The 26,133-nt window shown below is 50.9% G+C and overlaps 1 protein-coding gene across 1 annotated transcript in view; it reads left to right on the top strand.

Moving 5' to 3' along the window:
- Positions 1 to 1,229: 1,229 nt before the first annotated feature.
- Positions 1,230 to 26,133, top strand: part of Nachralpha1 (nicotinic acetylcholine receptor alpha1) — a 110,328-nt gene continuing 85,424 nt past the window's right edge. The window contains exon 1 of the mRNA XM_076826058.1: positions 1,230 to 2,379. The gene's annotated coding sequence lies outside the window, so the exon portion shown is untranslated. The remainder of the gene's footprint in view (positions 2,380 to 26,133) is intronic.

The following is a 26,133-nucleotide window of genomic DNA, read 5'->3' as shown; positions in this document are numbered from 1 at the left end:
GAACGCGCGCCACCGAGCGAGCGAAAGAGGGAGAGACACGGCTCGCCACAACACCCCTCGCCACCCTCCTGGCATGGAGCGGGCAGAGCGTCAGTGCTAAGGTGGGTTGCTCGGTCGGAACATTGCCAGAGAGAGAGAGACACGTCCTGGGAGTGCCTGCTGCACCGACACGACTTTGGTGCAGGACCCGCAGCGGTGCAAGGATCGGGAGAACGCGCGCAGCATCAGCGAGTGAGCGAGTGACCGAGCGATCGACACGCGTCTTTGGACGGTGTATACGCGCGCGTCAGCAGGCACGCGAGAACGAGCTGGTGTTTAGCGAGGAAGAACACGGGGAACGGTAACGGTAACGGGAAACGGGAACGGGAACAGGAACGGGAACGGAAGCAGCCAGCTGCCAGACACATTCGGGTTTGTGGAAAACCAGCAACGGAACGCAGTCAGCCTGTGCGTCGCGCAGAGACCGTCTGGAGCATCGTATCCTAGTGCGTTGCGTCCGCGAACAGCGCCGCGGGTATACGGTGGGGGATTTGTTTGGTGGAACGTGAAATCGTGTACGACGCGGCCGTAATCATGAGAGAATCGGAGCGGTGTCAGAGGCTGGTCGAAACCCTCGGCGCGGCTGAGACGGTGGCCTTCCGTTTGGTCGGCTAGGCCGTGCGGAGGGATGCACACGTACGTACGCGCGTGCATGTCGTTGAGAAACGGACGGAAAAGCTGGTAGAGAAAGGGAGGGAGAGGCGGATGAGAAAGGTGTGTCGAGGAGACGAAAGTCGGTAGGAGGTCAACGTGACTTGAGGCCCTTCAGGCCCTTCAGGCCGGTTCAAGCTGGTTCAGGGTGGCCCAGGGTGGTTCAGGGTGGCGGTAGCCGATAGTGATGGTAGTGGTGGTGGTAGTGGTGTAGTGGTGGGTGCTCCGAGCGGTGAATGATCGTCGTCAGCCTCGTGGAAGAGGCGGCCGCCGCTTATGCGGGCTGCCGCGCGTGCCGCATCATCGCAACGGAGTAATCGGCGTCCGGGGTGGTTAGTATCGCTGGAGAGGAAAAAAAGAGGGAGACAGAAGGGAGTAGTCGTGGCCACGATTGCTAGTGATCCGTGGGATCCTGTCGGGTACACGGTTGTAGCATCCTATCGCAAAGTGGAAGTTGACAGACTCGAAGGGACACGAAAAGGAGGAGGAGGAGGAGGAGGAGGGGGTGGTGGTGGTGGAGGAGGTGGAGGAGGAAGCGGAGGTGGCACAAGTCCGCAGTCGTCGAGCTGGCGGCTGCCAGGAGCCGCTGGATTCCGCCGGTTATGGCAAGTTCGACCGCGTTGCTGTCGGATTTCTCTTGGAGAGCCATGACGTACGCGTCGATGAGAATGACCGGATTGCGAGCAAGCTCGAGCATGATCGAGACAAGTATCTCGAGGACGCTGACCATGCCGACGACAAAGAGCACGGGGACGAGGATCGCGTCAGCGCCGAGGAAGACGACGTCGATGATGACCAGCCTGCCGAGGAAAACAGAGATTATCGCATCCAACAGCCTGTCAATGATGCTGGCCACGACGCTGACGCTGGCTGTAGTTGTTGTTGTTATTGGCGGTGCTGTAGTTACTGGCTCGTACGGTCTCGGGCCATCGAGGGCCTGGTAGCGCGAAGGCAAGGACCATCGTGCTCGGTGTCCCTCGCCTCTTACTCGTTAGTAGCAGTGCTGTTGTTGTGCCGTCCGGATCTATTGTCGGGGCTATCATTCGTATGAATCTGTTGGTGCCGCGTCTGGTGGGTGTTGGTGTATTGGTGCGCCGTCTACCGATCCCTCGTGTGTCAGGGGTGAGCTCGACTACTGCCGGCCGGCCGGTCGTTCGTCTCGATAGCCGCGTACCCGCACTGCGGTCCACTGTTGGCTAATTACGTGGGCTCCGTGTCACGGTGACTGGCCAACGACCACGACTTCGACTTTGACCACGACTTTGACCACGAGCACGACCACGGCCACGACCAAGACAAAGACCAAGACCAAGACCACGACCAAGACCACGACCAAGACAACGACCACTACCACGACCACGACTACGACCACGATCACGACCACGACCGACGACGGCGACGGTTACGTGTCCGGTTTTGACGCGCGACCCCTGCGACGACGACTGTCTTAGACGCGACGACGGTCACGCCGGCGGCCACCACGACCACGACGACGTCGAGTACGCGGGGGATATGTGCGGGCGCGCCACGTCCACGCGACGAGGACTGGGGACTGCTGCGGGTAAATCGGCACGGCGCACCAAGTCCTCGTGCTCGTTACACAGGACGCCTGGGATACGGTAGCTCGTCCTTCACCGTTACTCCTCATCGACGCCCGCGGGCAATGTGCCCACCCGCCGGCAGAGCAACGTGAGTCCACTTTTGCTTTTCCATCAGCCCTAGCTGATCCATTAGGTCCCTGCCTATGGAAAGCTCCTCCCTCCGGTGTTCTTTGGCTCATGCTTATACCAACTTCATTTCACTTCTCGAGCATTCTGCAATGATCCCTCTTTAGCGACCGCGTTCCTTCAATCGGACGGTTGTCTTCGTTTCTCCATTTGGCGAATAGAGAAATGTACCAGGGAAAACGATTGAAAATCGAACCGACCTAGCGCTGCTTTTCTTTTTCGAGCATGTTTAGAGCTTGCAATATTCTCGCACAGCCAACGATTGTTTGTCGATCTCTTGCACTCCTCTTAGAATTAGCTGACCAAACTCTACACTTTCCATTGAATGATTTTGCGTCTCGTACTGTTACTCTATTCGCAATTATGTTCGTGCACAGCCTGTGTCGCGAATGGTATTTACAAATGTCATTGTTAATCAAGTAATGAAATGCCGCAGGCGTCACGTTTTGTTTCGAGCGAACATGGAAAAAGAATTCCGCGATAACGTTGCGCGAAGCGATGCCCGGAACACGCGTGTGAATTAATTTAATTAGATCGTCGGAGCGTGTAATTTTAAGGGCGTTGTCGCCGTCACGCATCGCCCGTCACGAGAAAAACAAAAGAGTATAATTAAATTCCTCCTCTCTCGACTTTCGACCGGTAGCAAAGCGCAGCCTGAGAACACAACTTCTCCGCTTCACAGACAAATAATCGCATTCTTCACCTTCTGTCGACTGTCCCGCTTCCAAGGGTTTCCTGTTGCGGATTGCTTTTGCAACACGAATCTTAAGAGCTTTCGGAACTTTCCGCCCCGAGCCGAAGTAAGCTGAAGTAAGACGCCCTTTCCTCGCAGCGAAAATATAATATAAGGAACCAACAACATTACCAGTGGTAAAAGAGTAGCAAACGAGAATGCCGAGGCTGTTTGCTCGAATCTCGCAGCCACGGTTTTCCAATTAGCGATCGGAGTTGAAAGTGCCCGCCAATATTTACCCTTCGATCCGGAAAAGGGAAGGTGTGGACAACGGGGTTGGAAGGTCCGTCTCGGGGAACGCGAGAAAGCAGCCTTTCGGAATTCTTGTTTAATTTTAGCTGGCCTTTGAAGGAAATCAATTCAAGAGAGCGATCGGTCGACGCGAAATCCTGGTTAAATACGGAGTGGAAATGTTTTTTCTCGCCGTGACCGTGTCTTTACCCAGGGGCGGCGAATAAATTGCTTCTTCCCCGAACTTTTACCGGGAAAAGCCATCCGAAAGCTCCTACGGAATCGCGCGAAAACGTCGGAGTGCTTTCAAGGGGTGCCGTGGTCCTGGGCGTAGTCTTCCACCCTCTCCCTCGCTCTCTTCGTCCACCACCTCTGCCTGTCTTCCACCGGCGTCCCTATTCCTCTCGCTTACGTTTCTCTCCTTCTCCCGACATTTCCATCGCAGTGTTTTATCGATACCCCATGCTTAGCAAACTTCCAAATGGAACCGATGGCTGAGGCTTCTAAGCGGGAGATCATCGTCGCCGAATTATATTCTTCGCATTGCTTCTGAAACGGGGCTCGCGAAACACGTACACGCTTCGTCCTCGTTTGCGAGCCCGCCCCGAATCGAGCGGGACGAACATTTGCGTTCGTTTCGTCGACGCTGTTTGCGTTTCGTTCGCGCGGCCGTGAATCGGCGCGCAATCCGCGATAGAGTATTTTTCACTCGGCCATTGAACGTTTGTGCGCGATGCAAACCGCGGTTTGTTCCGGAAATTCAACCGCGTGCCCCGTCGTAAACGCTGATTCGCGCATAATTAAACCGCTTATACTTCTGCGGGCGGACTTTAATCTCTTCGTTCATTCGCCCGCGTTTTCCGCGGCAGCGTTCTGAATCGTGACGACGATAACAACGATGCTCGCACCGGGTAATTCGCCCGTTTCTTTCGTAATGTTAACGTTAAGCGTTTCACGGTATGTCCTTCCGTCGAGGGATCGATTCGAGCGCTTGGCGAATTCCGCGAAACAACACGTCTCTGCGGTCGTCGAGGTCCGTCATCGTTTGTCTGACCATCGCAATTTTCGCGTTTCATCCGCGGCACGTCGATCAAGCCGTGCCGCAATCTCTTTCGCGGCCATTCGAGCCGTCAATAAATACAAATCGACGATATTTCCCAACGTTTCATCTGTCTGGAAGCTGGAACAGAAGTCCGCCCGCGAAACGAATCTGTCACGGTTCTATCCGCGACATTTTGCCTCTGAATAACTTGACTCGCGGTTGGTAATTCTGCGGATCGATTGCGCGCCGTTTTCTTTCTTTTTTTCTTCCGATTTTCACGCAGACTCGGGGGCCTTCAGGAAGGTGGGAAGGTTTCTCGCGGGCGAGCTCGTGGCTCTCGCGAGGCCGTTTCGCCGTCACCGCGACGCTTCCGGATAAAGCCTGACGCATCCGGTGCGTCGGGCGAACACCGGTCTCCATGGAAATCCGAGAGCGAATGGTCAAAACCTGCTGACGTGATGGGTGCTTTCGGAACGGTCCCGATTCCATGTCATTTTATCGGTGAATCCTTGATTAAAGCACTCTATCCTTCCGCGTTACGATTCAATTTTCCGATGAAATATCGGCTTTTCGGAAGCTGGATATTATCGTACATCCACGCCGAAAGATTCCGCGTTTGCTGGCTGCTGTAATTTCTCTTTACTGGCAACTCCGATGCTTTCGTTTATCCCGTGTATGTTATTGAAAAAGCGGAACACAGGTCGTTCCTTCTTCGCTCGTTTTGGGGTAACCGGAGCACACACGCCAGAGCTCGACGTTATGCACGTTTTTCCTTTCATAAAAGTGCAGCTTCTTCGTGGCAGAGAGGTGGCGTTAAATGCGCAACGTTCGCGCAAGAAACGCCATTAGCAGCGAGGCGACTGTCATCGTCAGTCAATCGTCTCGCCTAGGTTCGATGCGAGCGTGATTTAGTGGCCGGGATTTATTGATATTATTCAAATTTATGATCCAGCTGGTGCATGGTTATGCGACAGTGGGATTTACATTTGAATTAACGTTTGCACGACCCTGCAGCGTTCCGATTTCCCACCGCCTCTCGCGTTCGTCGCAGTTCTTCTATTGCCATTCTTTCAGGAATGTCGTTGCCGGCAAACTGCGAAGTCCATCTTCGCGCTCTCTAATCGCAGCGAAACACTCGCGCGAAATATTAAGTAGCAGGCACTTGAAACACGAGTCCTCGTGTCCGCAGGGATGGTGAAAGGAAAGTTTAACAGGTGAACGATAACAGAAATATCGTCATTCGACTCGGAGGACGTGCATCGTGGGAATTTCCCAGAATAGCCCAGCGACTATTTATATACGCGTATGAAAGCATCAATTTTAAACACTCTGTTGACCATCATCGCGCGTTCAGCGGCGCACCGAACTTCCCTCTTCGCGATCCAAGTTATAAAGCACCGTGCACGCAGGGATTCGATTCTCGGGAATCGAGTTACCCTCCTTCCGTCAGCCCGGTGTTCTTCAGCCCTGTTAATTATTGCCGTCGCGAAATTCCGGCTGCCGTTCCACCTAACGCGGCAACGGGAATTGTCAACGCGATAGGGGCGGAGGCAGCTGGAACGGTCGGAGGGGGTTGGCGACGTTATAAAGTTGCGCCTCTGATGCGCTCCTGGGAAAATGGATACTTGTCAACTTCCATTCCTACGTTTTAACACTCAATTGGGACAGGAGTTGTTTCGCGGAGCGGCAAACACGGTTAAATTATATGGAGCGTTTAATCAGGTTACCGGCTGGCAACCGCGGAATAAAAATTGAGCCACGGAACGGAAAGGAGGGTGGAGAGACGAAGAGGGGAAAGAAGGATCGATCTCCGTGGCTCGCGGTCCTCGGCCCGCGGCCTGCCGAGCTAGGCTGCTTGGAATTTACGATGATTTTTAACTGCCCTCGAGTTCTTTTTTTTTCACGTTCGCCCTATTTATTCTCAGAAATGTTGGTCCCAGTAACAACGTTCCCTCATTGTTCCAACGGTCGGACACGATTCGGTATCCCCGTTTCACCGGATTGCTGCCACGTATTATCGCATAATCCCGACCGTTCTCGTCCCTCCTCTCATCCCCGCCGCTCTTTAAATCGCAGCCACCGCGTTCAGCGAACTTTTAAATTCACGGGCTTACTGACCGCACAATTCGCGCGATCACGATCCACCGTTAGACATCGAACTCCTCTACCGGACAGAGCAGCGAAATTAGTATTCACAGCGGCGAGCGTTCGCCCGCTCGGTTTCGCGGTAATCCTATTTCTTAATTGTTTAATCCGGAAATTACAATCTATAATCGGTGGCCAGCGATACAGCGGTTCGAAAGGGACACCGTTTGCGTTTGAAAATCAAAGATACTTTGATATGCAGAGGGGCGTGGAGGAGGGGTGGGTTGGGTGTTCCGGAAGCACAAATATTATCGCAATCTGCGTGGAAGGGCGGTAACGATTGAAACGGACCCGCCGTGTGGATGTAAAATTAGCGACACGTGCATTGGAAGGGACAAAGGCGCGATTAAACGTGCATCTAACGCACGGCCCGGCGAAATTAATGGAGGTCGAGGCTCGGTCGAGTTACATTGCATTATCGCGAGTCAAAACGATTTGTGCCTCCCCCCGTCCGCCCCTGTGAACGCACTTGCAAATACTTCCCCGCTCGCCAAATATAGCCGCGCTACGTCAATATTTTCGCCCGTGATAATTTCCCCTATTGTGATTACGAAGTCGCGCTGCGACGTTGCCGCCAAACGTCGCATTATCATGCACCTAACGCGGGGCGCGCGTAACGAACTGGCATGTCGGCGGAACGAGGTCAGACGGATCATTTGCGAAAACAGGAAATCCCCCGATGAAGTTTAATCGAGCAGGCGCGCGTGTACCAGCGAAATCGCCGACTTAATGGCGCAAAGTAAGCCTGCCAATAATTAATAGTCGAGGCACACTTTCTATCGGTTTTTTCCTTCTCTCTTCTCTCCTTTTTTTTTTTTTTACCCCGGAGGGTAGCGACTAGGCAGACGGGGGGTATATACAGGTTAAAGCGACCGAGTTGGTCGGTCACTGTAAAGTGCTGGTGGCGTTACACCACGTAACCAAGTGAACCGCACCCACCGCACTGCTCCATTTTCTTACTCGAACGTAATTGAGTGATACTGCGCGACGAACCTGCCCAGCCATTGTAATTCCACCAGGATATAATGTGGCTCTAATGGCACTAAATGCCCGAAGTATCATCGCTCCAAGTATCGGCATAAGATTTCCCCCGAGTCTACGCTGCGTCGCGCTTCTTCCGCTTGTCCAATCGCCCTCGCGACATAGATTCATTCGTTCGCAGCGATCCATAGATCTTTGGAGGAGAGCTCCGGGGCAATTGCCAGATCTGCTGTCATTCTCCGGGCGTGTGGTATATACGAGACACGTGCTCCCTAAATTGCAATTCCACGCTCCCCGCGATTCTTTCGAAATGATGATTTTCAACTAGCTGGAAATACCGTACGCTCGACGGTGTACCTACACACGGATTCAGCTGTCGTTTAGTTTAACGCAATCGTCGCGAGAACCAGCGGCGTTTCAGTTCGGGCGCGGCTGCAGTATCGACAAAATCTCGTCGCTTTTGCCATTTTCGATTTGACCCACTTTCCGATATTCTCGAAAATCTTGTTGGAGCGACGATGTAATTTTGTTCGCGCGCTGTATCGTCTTCCGAAAATCCTGATGCGGTGCCCATACGATTTTGTTTATACTCTAAATGGCGTTTTGCAAATCTCCCGGGATTTACATTACCGCGGCGGCGGGGGCGTGGTCGCGATTCGTGCGATTTTGTAATACGATTACGTAATGGCAGCGTGTCCAAGTCGCTCCTGTACCGTGCCCCGTATAAATCAATCGTGTCTGATTGCATTCCCGGGACAAACATTTTCCCATCGATTGCAACGCGATTGCAGCCTTCGCGTGTTTCGAGTGAAACCGGGCGTGGACGCTTCGAGGTTCGCGACGAAATCATCGAATTGCTTATTCAATGTCGAGTGTGTGCACATAGTGCTTCGTTTCCTTGCCTTCTTTTATCGATTGCTCTCGAACGATGCCCTCGAACTGATATCCAAACGGGTGTATTCAAATTCATCCTGCTGACACTCTGTGCGAGTGTTTTCTAAAGAACCAAGGCTTTCGCGGATGCGAGCTGACTGTTTAGCCATTTGTGGCATTCGAGGGAAGCAAATCCTGGGACTAGATTAAATGGCCAACGCTTCACTTGATTCTGTGTGACGTAAAACCTGCGATGCTTTCGGCGACAAAGTGACGCGTCCAGAAATATAAACAATCTCCTCTCGCGTCTTTACCTAAGAGTACGTTTATGTTGGAGCTGCGATAATAGCGAAGAAAAATAAATATTTCTTTCTCGACGCTTTTATCGTGGGTCATCCGAGTAGTAAGCGTTGCTCTACTCGCTGCTCCAATGTAAACAGTTCCATTATAAAACAATATAATGCATTTCGACGCCTTCGCTCTTATCGTCGCTCTGATCGTTTATCGCAGCTCGAACGTAAACGTACCCTAATTCAGCCCTCGTGGTTGATACGATCGAGAGTCTATAAAAACACGGTCGATCGAGGTATCGGGGAGGTTGATTTCCATCCGACCGAGGGCAGTATGCACGGACTGCATTTTTCATTTCGAGGCTATTGCCGGCGCAGTCGCGAATGCAGGTTAAAGGGACCGAGTTGGCCCCCCTGTATGAAGTGACACACAGTGTGTTGCGCTCGCGAGGCCGAGGGATACCCGGAATCCACGGCGCTGCTCCATTTTTCTCCCCCTTTTTCGTTGGCCGCGGTGCACACCGCTGCACCACTTTGTAATGCAAATGTTGCGAAATAATAATTTCATCTCTGGCCGGTCTCGGCGCGGCTGGCTTCTCCACAGTATTAAACGTCGTGTGTCGCAGCGACGAGAAACGAGCCGCCGTTGACCGTGTCGACCGTGTTGACCGTGTTGACCAAGTCCCTGGAAACCAGGGAAATGAGAAAATAAGAATTTCAGAACAGCCTGCGAGCCGAGCCCCTCCTGGCGAACCCACTCGGTCACGCTGCCGACTGGCGCATAATCCTGAATGATGCACGAGCGACGCGCTAGAACCACCGTGCACCCTCACCACGGCGAAATCGCGCGATTGTTAGTTTTTAATGAGCTTGTCCAGCGGCTGCATTAAACCGCGACTCGTCGTGGAGCACTCGCTACTCTCCCCTATGGTTGCACCAAGAATTTCTGTAGCCTCCGGTTTGGCAACTCCAGCCTCGACTCTACCCCCCCCCCCCCAGCCAGGCCTTCTTTCTGCCCTTCGATTCAGAATAATTTCTGACTCCGCCATTTCATTCCGTGCAGCCAACTGTGCACTGTTTACTCCACACTATTGCTCGCTGAAGGGATGACGGGCTGCGTCGGGAGGGTGTGAAAGGAGGGTGTAAACAAGTTGGCTCGCAAAGCATCTTGAAAACTGATAAGAATGGGAATACAAAGGCGAGGGAATATTAATACAGGAATATTATCGCAGTAGTCGCTCTATTTACTGCTTCCTGCGGAGAGCCACGGTCGAATAGAGGAGACCCGACTGATTTAACCGAACGCCATTAACTAACTGTGTTTAACTACGTGACTAGTTGAAAGCAGTTTCGAAATTTTCCTCGTACGTGCAGCGGGGCTGTGGCGCGTACGATTTGCTATTTAAATAGAAGTCTGGTTGTAATATTTTACACAGTCTCCGCTCCCTTGTATTACCTCCGACGGAGCTTTTCCTCGGGATCAACGCGCATAAAGTTTTCGCGACCTGAATTTACATTTGCTCTTCCCTCGCTTTACAGTCGCTGTAACGAGGCTGGCTGAAAATTATTGAATCCCTCGTAAGCGACGTATTTCTCGCAGGCGTGCCTGCACACTGATAAGCAGAAGTCAGCAGTCAAAGGACACCCGCAGGTCGTTAGGAAAAACGCGCGGAGAGTCTTTGCTCCGTGGAAATCGATCGTCGTTGTCCAATATTGATAACGCTATACCAAATGAACGCGGTGTCGTTTTTTAGCAATTAAAGTTGCCTGCCGCCAGGTGGAAGCGGGTAGCATTCATTTGAAACCGAAGATCAAACGAATTCGTTCGTAATTTTTAATCGTTTCACCTTTCTCAAGGAGCGTGCTCACGGCTCGTTCCTCTTCCCTTCGACTTAGGGATTTGCTCTACGGCTCTGTGTCTTCTGCGGGGTTGATTCCTCTGTGAAACAGTAAATCGTGGTGCTCGGGCAATTTAAGGGATCGCCGTTTGCTTCTGAAATGGGAGCAAGAAGGAGGAAGACAGCCTGAGAGCATTGACAAGGGAACATCCCTGACCCGGAAATTCGAAAAAATCTGAAACTTCGTGAATATGTAGAGAATTTGCTCCTGATTACAACGCAATTTTTGTTTGCTTCCCAAATTCACTCTAAGGGGGTGTAATTGACCGCTGAAAATCCGGTTATTTACCGATTTTGTGTTATAACTCGTGAACTGTAAAATATTTTTTTCACCAAATGGTAGATCGGAAAATAGCCGAATTTTTAAGGGTTAATTTCACACCCTTCGTGTGAATTTGGGCAGCAAACAAAAATTGCATTGCAATTAGGAGGAAATCCCCTACATATTCACAAAGTTTCAGAATTTTTTGAATTTTCAAGTTCGGGATCTTCCCCTTGTGAGACGCGAGTTTTCCACTGTTTATTTCAATCCGCTAGTAGATGCGGATAAACGAACCGTCAGAAGCGATTCGGACGTGGCGAACGTGGACATAAAGGCGCCGGGGGGTGGCGGGCAGCCCCTAATTTCTTGTCGGGCAGTTCACCTCGCCAGAGCAGAAAGTTTCAGTCGTTGAATTCAGTTGCGGCGCGTGACTTTAATGGCAGGCCACAGCCAGGCGATAACCGTTTATGGTTTCTCTGGTGCCGATGCTAGTCCAGACCGCTTCACAATTCCGGGGTTTTAGACGCGCCTAGTTTGTTATTCCCGACGGCTTCGGATCGACGGGGTTCGCCGCACTCTCGGAGGAAGCTATCCTCTGGCTGACAGCGGCGGCGATGGAAGAAAAACGGTTTGAGAACGGACGAAGGGGCCAGCAAAAAATTGCCCTCGTTAAACACGACGACCTCCATTTGTCAGGCTATAAAGGAACTTTATGACTGTCAAGTGGATTCGCACGTTCGAATTATTTTGCAATAAACGATATCGGAAGCTAGGGGTTGCGAGCCTCTTGCCGCGGGGGCGCACCACGATCTCCCAACAAATCGGGCAAGGAAGAACGGCGCAGGCGATGTCAATCAAGGGAACGTGTCCGAAATTACACCTGGTCTTATCGCGGCAGCGGTCTCGCGATAAACGGATGGCGAAGGGCGCGCGGCTGCCCGACGAGAAACGTCAGTTCCAATCTCCCTCCGGTAATTGCAATTTATAACAAAACCCGCGGGGGCTCGATCGCGAACAAAACGCGGAGGATCGCGGCTTCCCCATTGTTCGCCGCTGAAAGAGCGACGGAATAAGACAGCGGCCGCGTATCCAGATAAAGGAGCTTCGAAAAAATAAAAGATTACGTTTTCGCGGGCGAGGGGGAGCCGGTGGGATCGGGCGCTCGGCAGTGGAAAACGGTCAAAGGATAGGGAAAAAGAGAATTAAGCAGCGGCCCACAAATTCCGCGCTCAACGTCCGCGCCAGAAGAAAAAGGTACTTTAAACACGGCAAAAAGTGAGCGCAGCCGTACAATAGAGCGGGCGGACAGTTTCGAGAAACGCAGAGGCTATAGAACTACGTGGCTAATGTATTTCGAATTTCTGCTGCGCGAAATTCCCATCGAGATTGCTTGAGATTTTCAAAGAAGGCTGAGGCTTCTGTAACACTTCGTCGCCGTGCTTCATCTTCCTTCAATCCCAAGTTTCGATAGTAACTTATCGATGGGCATCAAAACAATGTTTTTCTGCCGGTTTCTCCATTGGAAATGAACATCGGGTTGACCAGTCCCAATGAGGCATTTGTTTGCGCGGCACGTGGATATCCTGGGACAAGTTGACGCTTCGAAATGCGCGAAATGCTCCTCGAAGCATGATCGAGCATCGAAGGCGGCGAAAACTTTTCACAAGGACTCCTGCACGTGCCCCGAAGTTTCGAGGGTCCACCGTGCAAGAAGGAGCTGCTCTTTTGCCGCATTTTTAACCGAAGTCCCGCGGAAAGTTACCGGTCGAATGGTTTTTCTTCCGGTTAGAGTTTCCGTGTCTGCATTAAAAGAAATTACGGAGAGCGCGCAAATAGCGTTCGCAGGCTTTTTATTTACGTTTTACGGTACGACGGTCAAGCGACGGGTTATTAGCGTTTGCCACCGTTTCATGGGACAGTGAGTTTTTAAGGGATAGAACGTTACACTTTGCAGCCCCTTTTCTGCAACAAACTTAGCACGCTCCGAACGAACGCGTCTCGGTAGAATCAAAGGGGAAAGAGACGTGAAAAAGAAACAAATTTCTGTGACGTCGCCTGTATAATTGTACAGAGACACTTCACTCGGGAGAAATAGCTGACCGGTAATTCTCGCGATAGAGGAAAGATTCTGATAACGAACGTCCGACTTTCCATATGGAAAACCACTGATTTCGGGAGCAAGAGCTAGTTGGCCGAGTGTACTCTCCCGAAAAATCGTTAACAAGCTGTTTTAGGTTTTCTAATATTTCACGTGCTGGCGCCTCGTACTCCTCTGTTAACTTTTGAAATTAGCGTCGCGCTCGGGAGTAACGTTGCAATTTCTGAATTGCAGTTTTCCACTAAATCGTCCATCGCTGGTCGAAACACGATGCTAGATCCCGCGACGCGGACGGGCGTCGTCGATCTCGGCCCGAATGGGCAAGAATACTCTGCCAAATTAAAAAATATGGCACCGGTCCAGCGCACTGGCACCGACTACACACTTCCCACTTCTTTTCTTCCATTTCGTCGGGCTCAGCCGTCGGTCGACTAATCCTCGCGAAAATTCCTGCCATTTTTCTAGCGCGTACGTTCCAGCGCGGGCCATCTTCCAGGATATGGATGCGAAATGACGCGTCTTCCTCCGCGGATCCTTCTCCGTGTTTAAGCCCGTCATCCATTTCTGGGCTTCGATGGCGAAACTTTTCCCTGGAAAATCTCCCGCAACCAGACGTCCAAGCTATTCGTTTAAATTTTACAGCAGCTTTTGGTTTACCATCGATTCGGTTTATAATTAGAGAGCCCCTTTCCGAAAGGATTTCAACGGATGGAATAGATGCAGTGGAAACACAGTTGTCTGACATACCCGGGGAATATCTACTTTCTGGAGACTTTAAAGCCTCTACATAGTTCTACGGTTTCCCCTCCTTTTTCGCGATGCACTCGAATCTGAACTCGTGTAAAACGATTAGAGGGACGCGGGGACTTGGTAAAACTTGGAAATGCTGGCCGACTTGTTCGACTGCAGCTTCTTGCAGCCTCTTACTTCTTTTCCACGCCCTTTCCTGCGGACTGAATGGTCAGACATCTCGAGCAGCTTGATCGCCATGATATCGCGTTTCACAAGAGCATGCGATAGAAGAATGTTGGAACGAAGGATTTAGCATGAAGGTTCAGTGGTTGGAAATGAATCGAAATCATTGAAGGGAGGCAAGAAAGTGACAGGGTGGCTCTGATGAGGTATAGAAAGTGGCGCTAGCGAGCACTTCTTCTCACGTCCGACTCCTAGGGAACCTCCTCGGGCTTTGTTCATCTTTTTCGTTTCACCGTCGCCTGTGTGGGTCGTTAAACGTTCCGTGAACCATTTAACGTATCCTCCCCGTTCTTTGAGGCTCGTAACAATGTCGAGGAAATTGTCAGTGTTCGGCCGCCTTGCCGTGCAATTAAAATTGGAATTTTTTTTCCCGTAACTATCGCGGGGAGGTATTGGAAAGTATCGCCGCGACTCGGCGAGACGTATCGCGATATTATATCCCTTTCCCGTCGCGTATTTCAGGCGGAATGGTCGTGAAAGGGTGTGCGAGAGAATTCCTCGATTACATCGACGCCATCCAGTCGCTCTCGATTCCTGCGTTTCTCTCTTGAAAGTCATGAAAGTACCAAGTGGATAGGAGAGATAGCGACTACCTACGCGATTCTGGGTCGTTCCCTGTTTCCATCTTCGCGGTAATATGCACGCACGTTTTAATGGCCGCTGCATTCATATTCATTCCCCTTGTCCCGCTTCGAACGACCGTGACAGAGCTCGGCTTTCTTTTTAATCACGTACACGCGTCGGGGGTTTCCGTCTCATTCTTTCTTCCCTGCATTTTTTCGTTTGAACGCGCGCAGAGGTCGGCGGAAGCCGATGTTTCGCTCGCTTTTCCACGGGCACCCGCATTAATTTTTCGGGAATCATTGTCCGCCGGCACGCTTAACGAAACGCCCGCGCGGCCGCTTTGCATACCGTGAACGAGCGCGCGAGGAAACAACGCGCGACTCGGAAAATCGGATCCGCGGAATCAGCATATCGCGTCGCGGCACAGCGTTGCGCATAAAATGGAGCACATGGCCGCGGAAAATACCACGGATCCCGTGCCCCCAGCGAATTATTCGTGCTTCTCCGCCCCACCCCTGGATCACCCCCTCTGACCGCTTTATCGACGAAATCTGGATAAACGGTTGGTTTCGAGGCCTCGCTCGCGACAAGTGAAAAACAACGTTCCCGGGGTCGACGGGATTCATCAATTTCTCGTGAAACTGAATATCACGGTGTCTGGATAACGATCCGTTCGAAGCGGTTTCGGCCTCCGAAAACAGAGAGGCTGGCCGTGTTGACCGCCGCGCTGCCTCTTGCTAATCGGATTTCATTTGAATTCAGCAGCGATTTAATGCACGAAATATAATGATACCGCGGAGTTTCTCGATCGGTCATTCTGCAGTCGAAGTTTCAATACGAAAGAATCCCGATTTCATTAAGCGACCATGATTCGACGAATGGGGAGATCCATCATCGCCTTCTTCGGAGGAGAGCGTTATCTGCTGTTCCGCAAAAACGGGCCACGTCAGGAAATTTATCAATGGAAGTAAGTCATGCCGCTGGGGCCTCGTAAATACCTTAGCCCTTCCGTCATCTCCCTGGAACTCCCTGGAACTCCCTGCAGCGGTGTTACCCGCCGGGATCCTTCATAATTCACACCCGATTCGAACAAAGTTTTCAAACTAGCACGATTTCCTTAATACACTGCTGTCCCCCTTTTCACTGTCTCTTCTCTCTCTCTCTTTCTCCTTCATCTTTCCACAATCGTTTGTTACTCGATCGTGCTCCACGCGTGTATGTATTGTGGGATTAGGAACTCTCATAGAATAAAAGGGAGCCCGAGCTAAGAGACCAGGGAGAGTCGGCGTAGCCGCGGTGGCAAACGCGACTGATCAGCACGCGGGCGGCTCGGGTTCGATCCCCGACGCGCCCCTGACTCTCTTCTTCCGTGGTTCCCGAACACGTAGGAATTACTACATCTATTCCTACAGTATTTGCGGTTAATTCAGTCCCGTTAAGAAAGTTTCTCTAATTCCATTACTCGTTTCAACTACACTCAAGCTTTTTGTCGACTGATGCTTCAAGGAGCACCATCATCCCCTTTCACAAGTGGCTCATCGCCTCAACAGTAGGCACGGATCGGATAACGACCAATTACGCGTTGAAAGTGCATCATTTGAGACGGTGGCATTTTTGTTGTCCTTTCAGTGTGTGTCAGTTTCCCTTGTCGTACGTCGAGAAAGTGCAGCTGCAAATTAATAGGGATGATATCGTTACTGTTAGGTACGTTTCGGCGATACTATCTCTTATTAACGCCCCGCAGAAATTTACGACGCCATTGCATCGCAACAGCGCCCGCGTCTTCGGTGGAGCGCGAACAGCTGAGAAATTCGGCTAATTAATCAACACCGGAAGGGCCGATTAATCGTTATCGCTGACCAGACTGACGTTCAATTAACAGAACATTCGGGATTACGGATCCTCGGCTGTAATTAATCGCAGCGGCTGTATTAAGCGCAGTTTTACATAATCCGTTTAATTCCTCGAGAATCCAACTTTGGCCGGAGCCACCCCGTCAGTCTTTTTTATTTTCGCCTCGAACTCATTAAATTCCTGGGGCAAATCAATCGCGCGGAAAAATCCGCCACTTCGTTTCGGCGGCGAACACGCTCTCCTCCCCTTTTAATTAAATTCCGCGAATCGGCGAAGCAACCCCCGGCAGGAGTTCCTGTTTTCGTCGCGATTATCGCGAACGCTTTTGCGGATTCGCGCCGATCAAACGGTCCCGCGAACTTTCGCGCACCCTCGCCGAGAACAATGTCGCATCCCTCGGGTAATTAATTATCGAAATTGTGTAGCCAGCTCCCATCCTGGGCGGCCGACTCGCCGCAAACTTTTACTTACTTAAACCACCCACTCGCCGCCCCTTTTGTCGGATAATTTTTGTTCCCGGGCATACACGAGGAATATTAACGGCTCGCTGACAAGGGGTAGAATATTCGTAAAACTATGCATAGCCCCTGGGTACTTGATGGGGACATGCCAGCGCGCGGGTAGAAATATGACGAGCTTCCAGGGAAAATACCCCAGGGAGCAGTAGCCGGGGTGAACTAAAAGCGCTTTAAACTATACGTGTACACAAGCCCTAGATGCACGCGCGTGTGCACGTATCTCCTGCATCGCGCTCCATCGAAATGCCGAGGGCAGCAGCTTTGCGAGACAAGGGTCGGGGTGTTTCTTAGCGGTTCCTCAGCCGATGCGACTTATGGGGCACCTACGTTTTTGGCATTTCTCTGGGACTGTCTGCCGGTGCTTAAGACGAAAGCGCGAGCAGTAGAAGACGGCGGACGGATTCTACGGCATACCGAGCGTGTTTCCTGCGTTCGGAGACGCCCGCGTCGTGCCCGCCGCAAGCTCCTCGTCATCGTCCCCCGAATCCGGAAATGCCGGGCGGGGAGGAAAGAATACGAGACGCTCGCCCCCGTTGCGCCCCTCCCCGCCCTCGAGCCGGGCGAAACGAAGTTTCGTCGAACGACAATGCGGCCCGGATATGCAAGTCTCGAAGATATTCAGAGGGAATTCCCGCGGAGGGCGGCCGCCCATCGGGACCATCTATAATTTAGCAGCGATCTGAAGTTTCTCGCTGGCGGGGAATACTTGTTCGACGCAGCGGTGTGTGCTCCTCTTTAAACCCCCTTGACACGTTTTCGCAGCGGATTCGAGGCAACGGCCACTCCCGGAGCTTTTTACCCCGGGACAAATTCTGCGGTTTGCCCCTCCTCTTGGTAAGATTCTACTTACAAAAGCAGCTACGCTCCTTTTGACAAACTTCGAATCCAATCGACAAACGAATCGATCGACGACCCGACCGCATCTCCAGGATATTCAATGGCCCCCCCCCGCCTCGATTCAGACCGTTCCTCGTTTTCTTTCCGTCCCCTCGAGCCGCCATTCAGCCGGTACAATACTCGGGCAAAGTAAGCTGCAGTTGCTCTTGTTACGTGTAATTTCGAATCTAATTACAAGTTACGTTTTCCTCGGGGCCGGCTCGTTCGATTGAAAGCGCGCAACTGCGGAGCGGCGATCGGTAGTCAGCCAGATCCTGCGATGAATTGGACCTCGGAGAATTTGTATCGTTCGTTCCTTGATTTCCTAACCCAGACCTAACCCAGACCATTCCGAAGCTTGTTGACTGGTTTGCATGTCACAAACTCGTAAACCCATGTCTCATCACCAGTTACAATGCGTTTTATGAATGTGGGGTCGGAATTGACTCGTTGCAACATGTCTTCAGCGACCTTAACGCGATTGAGTTTTTGCAGAAAATTCAGGTCTTTCGGCACTGGTCGAGCGGCAACGCGTTTCATGCCGAAACAATCGTTTAAAATGGTACGAATTGATTCGCGAGACACAGAAATTTCGGTGGCTATCTCTCTCAGACTTAAACGACGATTTCCAGCCACCATTTCCTTTACTTTAGCGGTGCGAAGTTCAGTTGAAGACGTTGATGGCCGACCAGAGCGAGGCAAATCTTCCACCACATCTCGACCGCTTTTAAATGCACTGTGCCACTGATACGCGCGTGTTTTTGATAAAGTCGATTCACCGTAAGCCTTATGTAACATTTTCAGCGCTTCGGCACACGAAATTCCATTTGCGATGCAAAATTTCAGACAGATTCTTTGTTCGATACTTTTATCCATTGTAAAAATCGCAAAACACACCTGAGATGAACTGACACAATGGTGCACTGTAAACAAACTAAATGACAAGTGACGCTCAAACTCCGCGTGAGTATAGAGGACAGTTGTGCCAACTTAGCGACAAAAAGAATTTCAACGATCCCTTTAAGCGAGCTTCTTAAACGATCGACTCCCGGTACTTTTTTTGACAGAATGTATTTCAGAAAGACACCTTCTATCAATTTAATTGCGGCTCGCCGATCGATAGAATCAAGGAGCTCCAGAGGAATTCGTTTCCCTTCTCCGCGGTCCCTCGTTCCTCCGGTCCCCGAGTGTCCCCGGTGTTTGGATAGAACCCGCGCCATCCTTTATGTACCGAACTCGAAGGCAGCTGGCGAGCCTGGATCGGCGAATCCTTCTTGCGCGCAATCTAACTTCTAATTACAAGCTTCTTGTCCGTCCAACTTTCACGGCTCTCAAAGCTTACCCTCCCCCCCTGTCGCCCGTCTGTTCCCATCGGCACCGTAACCACTGTATCTCGATCTGAGACACTCGGAGCTAACGTTTATGATTAACCCTATCGCGTGCGCCTCCATTATCGCCTCTGATGCTCCTTTAGCGAAAGCAACCCCCCCGCGTATTTCTCAGCGCGCGTCGTCACCTGCTCGCGCTTCAACGCTGATTTACCCCTGTACATACGATTTTCTAGCGCATTTCCCCATAAGCCAGCAGAAAAAACAGTCCAGTCCCGCTCTCGACGTGCAAGCGCAGAATTTAACTGTGCTGTTCATTTCGTCGGCGCGGCGCTTACAGATTTACGGCGCGAATCACGCGGTCCCCCGGAACTGACGTTTGCACATGCACGCGCAATTTATTTTCCAACGAGGACACTCCCTCTTTCTCTCTCCCCGCACTTCCGCCCTCTCTCCTTTATCCGTGCGCCCGGTTGCTCGCGTGTTCCAGTCTCGTCGCCGCTGAATCGACCACCCACGCTTCAGCTCTGAACGCTCTCGCCACGGCTGTCGTCTTGATGCCTCGCTCGAGGTATAATCCGCCACGAGCCATCTTGAGCGAGCTTTGATGCTGGTCACGCGGAAGTGCAAATCCTACAGCCGGAGACTTTTCGCGGTTGGGAAAGCGCGGGGGATTTTGTTTGTTTTTTCGATATGCCAGCTGATGCGAGGTCTCGAGGCGCGCGCGGACCACGGTTGTCGGTATGCTTGTATTTGGGTTCGTTAGGCGGGCAAATAAACTGCTCCTCGAGTACTCGCCCGGCTGCTTTGACGAGGCGGCCCGGTGCCAACGTCGACGGGGAAGTATTTATCGAGATGTTGGCCCAGGGGAGATGGAAACGCGCCAAAGTCGCGGGAAACAGTTGCGCATCTAATAGTAGGCACGAAAAGTGTACCCACTGAATTAACGTTTACGCAGGGTAAAGTAGTAGGGCTTAAAGTCCGGCAGGTAAAAAGTCACGAATGCAAAATCGTCACTTCTAAACAATCGATTGAATATTGCAGCGTAACTATGTGGATGGCAAGGGTAATGGGGAGGATCGCAGGGTTGTCAGTCGTTTTTTCGGTGTTCGTGCGTGTCATATGACCCCTTTGTCATTATGTGTATCAAGAAGCGAAAAAGGTACTTACGTCGTTTTTGTTGTGTTATTCGAAGTAAACTACAGTTTAACAGCGCATCAGGCGAATACGTTAAGACTGTATGTTCCTTTAGTAATGCGTGCATGACATTGTTTACTTCTGAATGATAATATTTTCGAACTTATACATCGGCGAAACTATAGACGCACCACTGGGGCAAAAAGTCCCTTATATTGTTGACCTACTTATATATTTTTTTTTAAAGAAGTCATGTTAAAATACTAAAAAGAGTGGTTGTCTTTGTTGAAGCAAACCACCTAGTAAAGTCATAAATTATCTAAGAATCCAGACATCGGAATTCATTAAGCACGCAACTGCGTGGAACGTCAGATAATCCTTGCGCAATGAAACAACTGTTGACCGTTTTCATTATTCCGGCGGATAAAACGGCTAATCGAATGAAGCGGGTCGCGACGGCGGAGAAATCGATTTTCGATGGAATCGTCGCGATTAGATTCGCAAAACTGTCGCGTTGGATTTATAAAAAAAACCGTGTTCCGTTTGCAGTTGTGCTGCTTCGTACCCGTCCGCCAAATAGTCCCCGGTAGCCGTGGGGAAAAAAAATTTCAAAACTTTCACGCGATACATTTTTCCGGCCGCCGTGAATCGATCACCATCGAACACAAAGAGAAGGCCGAGGCTAATAAACGCATTTCGCGAGAAATAAAAGAGTCGGCGCGTATCGGTAAAACCGTGACCAGGCAACGTCCATCATGTTTGCCCGAAATTTTACAGCGGCCGGTTAAATAAGCCGGAAATATTATTTTTTGGAAGGACAGCTCGGAATGTTAAATTTGTTTGCAACAATCTGCCGTGCGTGTTGATCGTCGCAGCGGGGCGCGCCGTTTAGAGCGATTTCGCGTCGAGTCGCTGCGTTATTATTAGTCTCACCGAGGAAAATTAAGCTCGTCGCTCGATATTCGAATTTACTAGCTCGGAAATCAATGCCGCGTATATTCATGCTCGAAATCGAGGCGCTCTTTTCGCCGCAATATTCGTCCCTGTTGACTTTACGAGGACACCTCCCGTCGTTCCCGATGAAAAAGGGATTAAAATTTTGCTGAAAAACAATCGCTGCTTCTATCCAGCGTTCTGCGGATCAATGAATTTTCGGATTTCCAGTGAGATCATCGGAGCCGAAGCGTCGAAAGTGATTAACTCCATTCGCTTGACCCATCGAACCGTCCGTCGAGCTTAATCAAGGCCTTAGGCCTGCGCTAGGCAAATCGGGTAATTAGAGGGGTTGGCGGGGGTTAACGACGCGGGCGACACTGAAAGGTGCAGTGGATGGCGCGTGTTCGGGGGTGGAAGAGGAAGAAGGTAGAAAGGAGTCGTTGGGGACGCGAGAAACGCATCCAAGATCCCGGCAGCTTTGTACGGAATCTGCCTGGCAAAAAGAAAAGGGATAAAGGAAAAGGGAATAGAGGGCGGGGGTGGTGGTGTGCAGTAACGGTAGGAAGCGGCGAAGGGGGTAAAGAGGAACTCCGACACGACGTGGACGCGCTAGACAAAGGAACGATGGAAAAGAAGCAGAAGCAGCCAGCCAGCTCAGCCGGCGTGTATTATTTCCCAGGATGATGAGGGCAGCTGCTGGTCGAGCTGGTTGCTTTTTAGGGGCTGCTGCAGGCTGGCTGAGACAGGATGAGAGGACGAGACGTACAATTAGTACAGCGTCTCTCCTCCCCTCCCCCTATCCTCTGCTCTCCTCCTCCACCGTGTCCCGGAACTCGCCCCCTTTCGTCTGTCGACGACTGTCAACTCGCTGGCGGTCTCGATGCCGCGCCAACCTATCGTGGGATCTTCGACCGCGTAGGGGTGAAGGGTTAAAGACTTGGAACCACCGAGCCGATATCGCTTCCTGCCGGCTAACTGCTTTCTCATCGGCGGAACGTCGGGAATTAGTTCGTCCCGAGATCTCGGCTTTACGTGTGGGTATGCAAATGAAGACCACCGAGGCTGAGGGTGCTGTTCCGTGGCTGGATGAAACTCGTGGGGGGACTTCCGCCGAGGTACTCCGCCTTTGGGAATCGGCGAACGGTCCCTGACTCTCTGGTTATTGATTCGAGAAGCCACTCGGTCCTCGCGGTTGTTTCCCCATAGGAAACAAGCGGGTAGACAGCGAGAGACTCGACGAGTCCACGAATATACGAGGGAATCGTAATTCATTCGACGTTTATCCCGACATTACCGCGTTCACTCGGGTTCCTCAAGCGAGACGGGGAGAACGGAGAGGAAAGAACAGCTTCGCGGACCTCGTTTACCCTTATCGCGGATTCCAGGCCATTGTCCAGGCCCTGACTCGGTGGTGCATAAATTTCCACCCTCCCTCCTACCTCTGTGGACCGAGTGATAAGTATCGTAGGCCGTGCAGGGTGCATGGTTTATGATTTAATTTTCCGTTACACGATCGGCTGGTGAAATAGGAAGGAGCGGCTAAGAGGGTCGATCGCTGGCACATCTGGCGTGCTTTGCGGCTTCAACGGTCCTCGAAATTGACTCGGCCACGAAAAGGAAGGCGGGCTCTGGCATGAACCGTCGGCTGACCCAGTGACACGCATCGCATTCGTTTCGCTCGACGCTTGAAAAGTCGACGGAAAAATGCGCCACGAAGACGCCGCTGACGCGCCGCGCCGTGAAAGTTTTATCGACCGTCGCCACCCCTCGCGGAGACGAACCATTTCGTTCGACGTGGAAACGTATCGAGTGACGCGAGCCACTCCCCTGTTTTTCTCGAAAAATGGTAGGACAGTCAGGAAACCCCCGCGTTGCTCATAAACACTGGGTGTCATTGATTCCATACCGAAGCTCCCATGGACTTAGCTCCCATTTACTTATAGATGCACAATCCGTTTTCTACAAACTAGGCGTATATACGATAAAGTCGATCTATCTCCTCGTGCTCTTTCAAAATCCGGTTCCTTTGCGGGGAATCGAAAGAGGAGAGCTTTAAAGCTCGCGCGCGAGTACGATTTCCCTGCAACTTTGTAAGCTGGCTGAAATACGATTCCGCTTTGAGGACGGTCCCGCTGATCCGCAGGATGCGAGCGGGCGAGGTGGGCATACATTTCCGAATGATAGAAATATTAAGGGGGCATTAAACGCCCGATTAAGCGACAGAGCTCGGCGACTGCCGCTGGGTTACCGAAAGTAGCGATTTAAAACGGAGGCAGTCGCTGATCAAGCTTCTAGTCGAATGGGATACCTTTCTTAGGAACCCACTTACACTTCAACAACACAGCTGTATTTACCCCGATGCCGACGGAAATGAGATTTGCTTAGGCACTCGATCAACCAATACGAATCTCAGCGAGCGAGCTCCGCGGAGACGCGGGTCTCGTGACCTGATTTGCAAAAGCCGCGTGGAAATCGTTCCCGTGCGAATCGCGGAAACGTAAAAGCGTGACATTTCATCTACGTGAGAATTTGACACCCCGTTCCAATTCCGCGCTAATCGATTTCAGGCCGCGCACGACACGACAACGCTGGATTAGAATTACAGGAGACATTGCTACGATTTGCCCACTGTGCACAGCTGTTTCCAAGGATTGCGCATGGTCAAGTGTCCCTGTAATAAGGTGTAATCGAGGCAGACGCGATCGCCATCGATATCCAGACACACCCCCGCCCCGTTGTTCCCTCGTATTGGATAAATATTAAGGCAACGTTACATCCGCGCGCAGACAATATCCCCCGCTTGATAGTCGCACACTCGTGAAATCACTGGGGCTTCGCGAATGCGTATTAGATGGGAATAATGACAGCTGATCGCGTCGGTGAATCTGCGTGATAAACTGACAGGCACGGCCGGCCGGGGTTGTTGGATTCAATCCATCAGCGTGGAGTATCGCGAACACGCGAGTGCAAAAAATATATCAAGTGAATTTCATCAGATCCGTAGAGAGCTTGTCGCGGTCATCGATACAATGCATAAATGTTGAAGAGCTCTCTGTCCTATTCCCCAGAATTGTGTAAAACGGTATTTGACATACAAACGAACCTAGTGAACTGAAATATGTGGAGAAATATCGTCGGTCGAGCAGGAACGGTACTGTTCGCTTTGCGACACAGATTCGACGGCGCAATTCTGCGTTTCGGCCCACTACGCGCGGATGTAACGTTCCTCGCGAATCGTTTCGGAACTCGTTCCGGGATCTTTGTCTGATCGGCGCAGGAGTGGCTCGGCGCCGCGCGTAATGGTGAAAGTTAACAGGATTTTTAGGGAGCTCCCTCTGCAGTGACCGAACCGCGGAGGCTTGTTAAATACGCGAACTTTTTGGGAAGATATTTAATTTCTTCGCGGATTAGCGTATCCCGCGGGGGAGGGTATTATACACTTGAGTTTGATAGAGGATCTCGTAATAAGATGAGAAGTTTTAATGGGGGCGCTGTGAAATTCCAAGCTCTCAGGCAGCCTGTGAGACTTTTACTTCGTAAATCACTCATCCCAAACAAATACTCGCCCGCGCTGGGCGGCGAAGCGAAGAATAGCGTTCTGGAGGATGATCCGCACGCAGAATTGCGCGGGTTCAGGCGTTCGATGGCTGCAGAATCGCTTTGAAAGCTGCAAGGGAGTATCGGAACGAGAGGGGTTGATTCGAGCTGGGCTTGCTGAAAGGGCACACGGAGGAGGGGTCAGCGAGATTCGGGATATTCCGCTAATCTCTAGCATCAATATTAGCACTAAGCTTTAGACACAGAGCTTGATTAGCAGGGCAACCGGCATTCGGCCTGTACCTACGTCCTTCCTGCATCAGACATCCTGCGGGAACATGTAGGTGTCAAGTGTAGTATTGTCAACGACGAACTGACACTGACCACTCCAACCTGGCTATATCCGGCTTCAACGTTCCATTTTACGTCCTCAGAAAGTATAATAGGGGAATGCTGGGGAAGCTAAGCAAACATGCACAAAAATTTATAATTATACCTATTTAAGTTTTTATGAATCAATATATAATTATAAGTTAATACTTTAACCTTTGGTACATAGTTTGAGCAACATTTAAATACAAATTTGAAGTTATGAAACTTTTAAAAAATAGTAATAAAAAACCATTTTGCCCCTGCCACAGGGTATGGCGGGGTACCGAAAATGGGGTAAGATGGTTCCCCTAAATATGTCCACAATCGATGCAAATATGAATTTCTTCTAAATTATTTTCTTCCTACACTCATACAGAAGTGGTGAGGCCATATCTTTTAAATATTCAACAAGTTCTACCTCTTCTGTTTGCGAAAATACACTCTTAATTGGATCTAATGGTAAACCCATGACCACTTCATTTCCCTGTTTCAATTTTTGGATATTATAATGAATATAATGTAACAAAAATAATTGACTTATCGTTTTTAAATACATATTTATTATAAGTCTTTTTAGAACGCAAAATAAGATCCGCGCAGCGTGTGGACGATTTCACAGTTCTAAATCAAAGATGCATGCTCCTTTTGGTACTTTCATCTAATGTCTAGCATTTTTCGATTATGGTTTTTTTACGATACCCCATCTTACCTCGCTACCCATCACGGCCCCCTTCCCCTACTTATGCAGGTCGTGAGGAATGTCCAGCGCGAGAATGAGAAGAATTCGCGAGTTTGAAAGTTTCTCTCGCGAATGAATGTTGCAATAAAAAGCTCGTCTAAAGGCAACGAACATTATACCGCCATCTATCTCTCCCTGGTTATTGTATCACTGGCCGACAGATCTGAAATTAAACTCTCTAGAAGCCTTTCTCTTCGTCTTGCTTCACTTTCTCCCGGCGAAACACCTCGACGGCAACAACCCCTGCAATTTCCGTCCCTGGCGTGCCTTTCGCTAACAGCGAAACGATTCATCCCGCGAAATCGATCTCCCACTGTCTCCCTTCCT

The sequence above is a fragment of the Andrena cerasifolii genome, chromosome 14 (assembly GCF_050908995.1).
Source record: "Andrena cerasifolii isolate SP2316 chromosome 14, iyAndCera1_principal, whole genome shotgun sequence".
NCBI lineage: Eukaryota > Metazoa > Arthropoda > Insecta > Hymenoptera > Andrenidae > Andrena > Andrena cerasifolii.
Note: the sequence above shows the minus strand (reverse complement) of the source record. Positions and strands in the feature narration are given on the sequence as shown.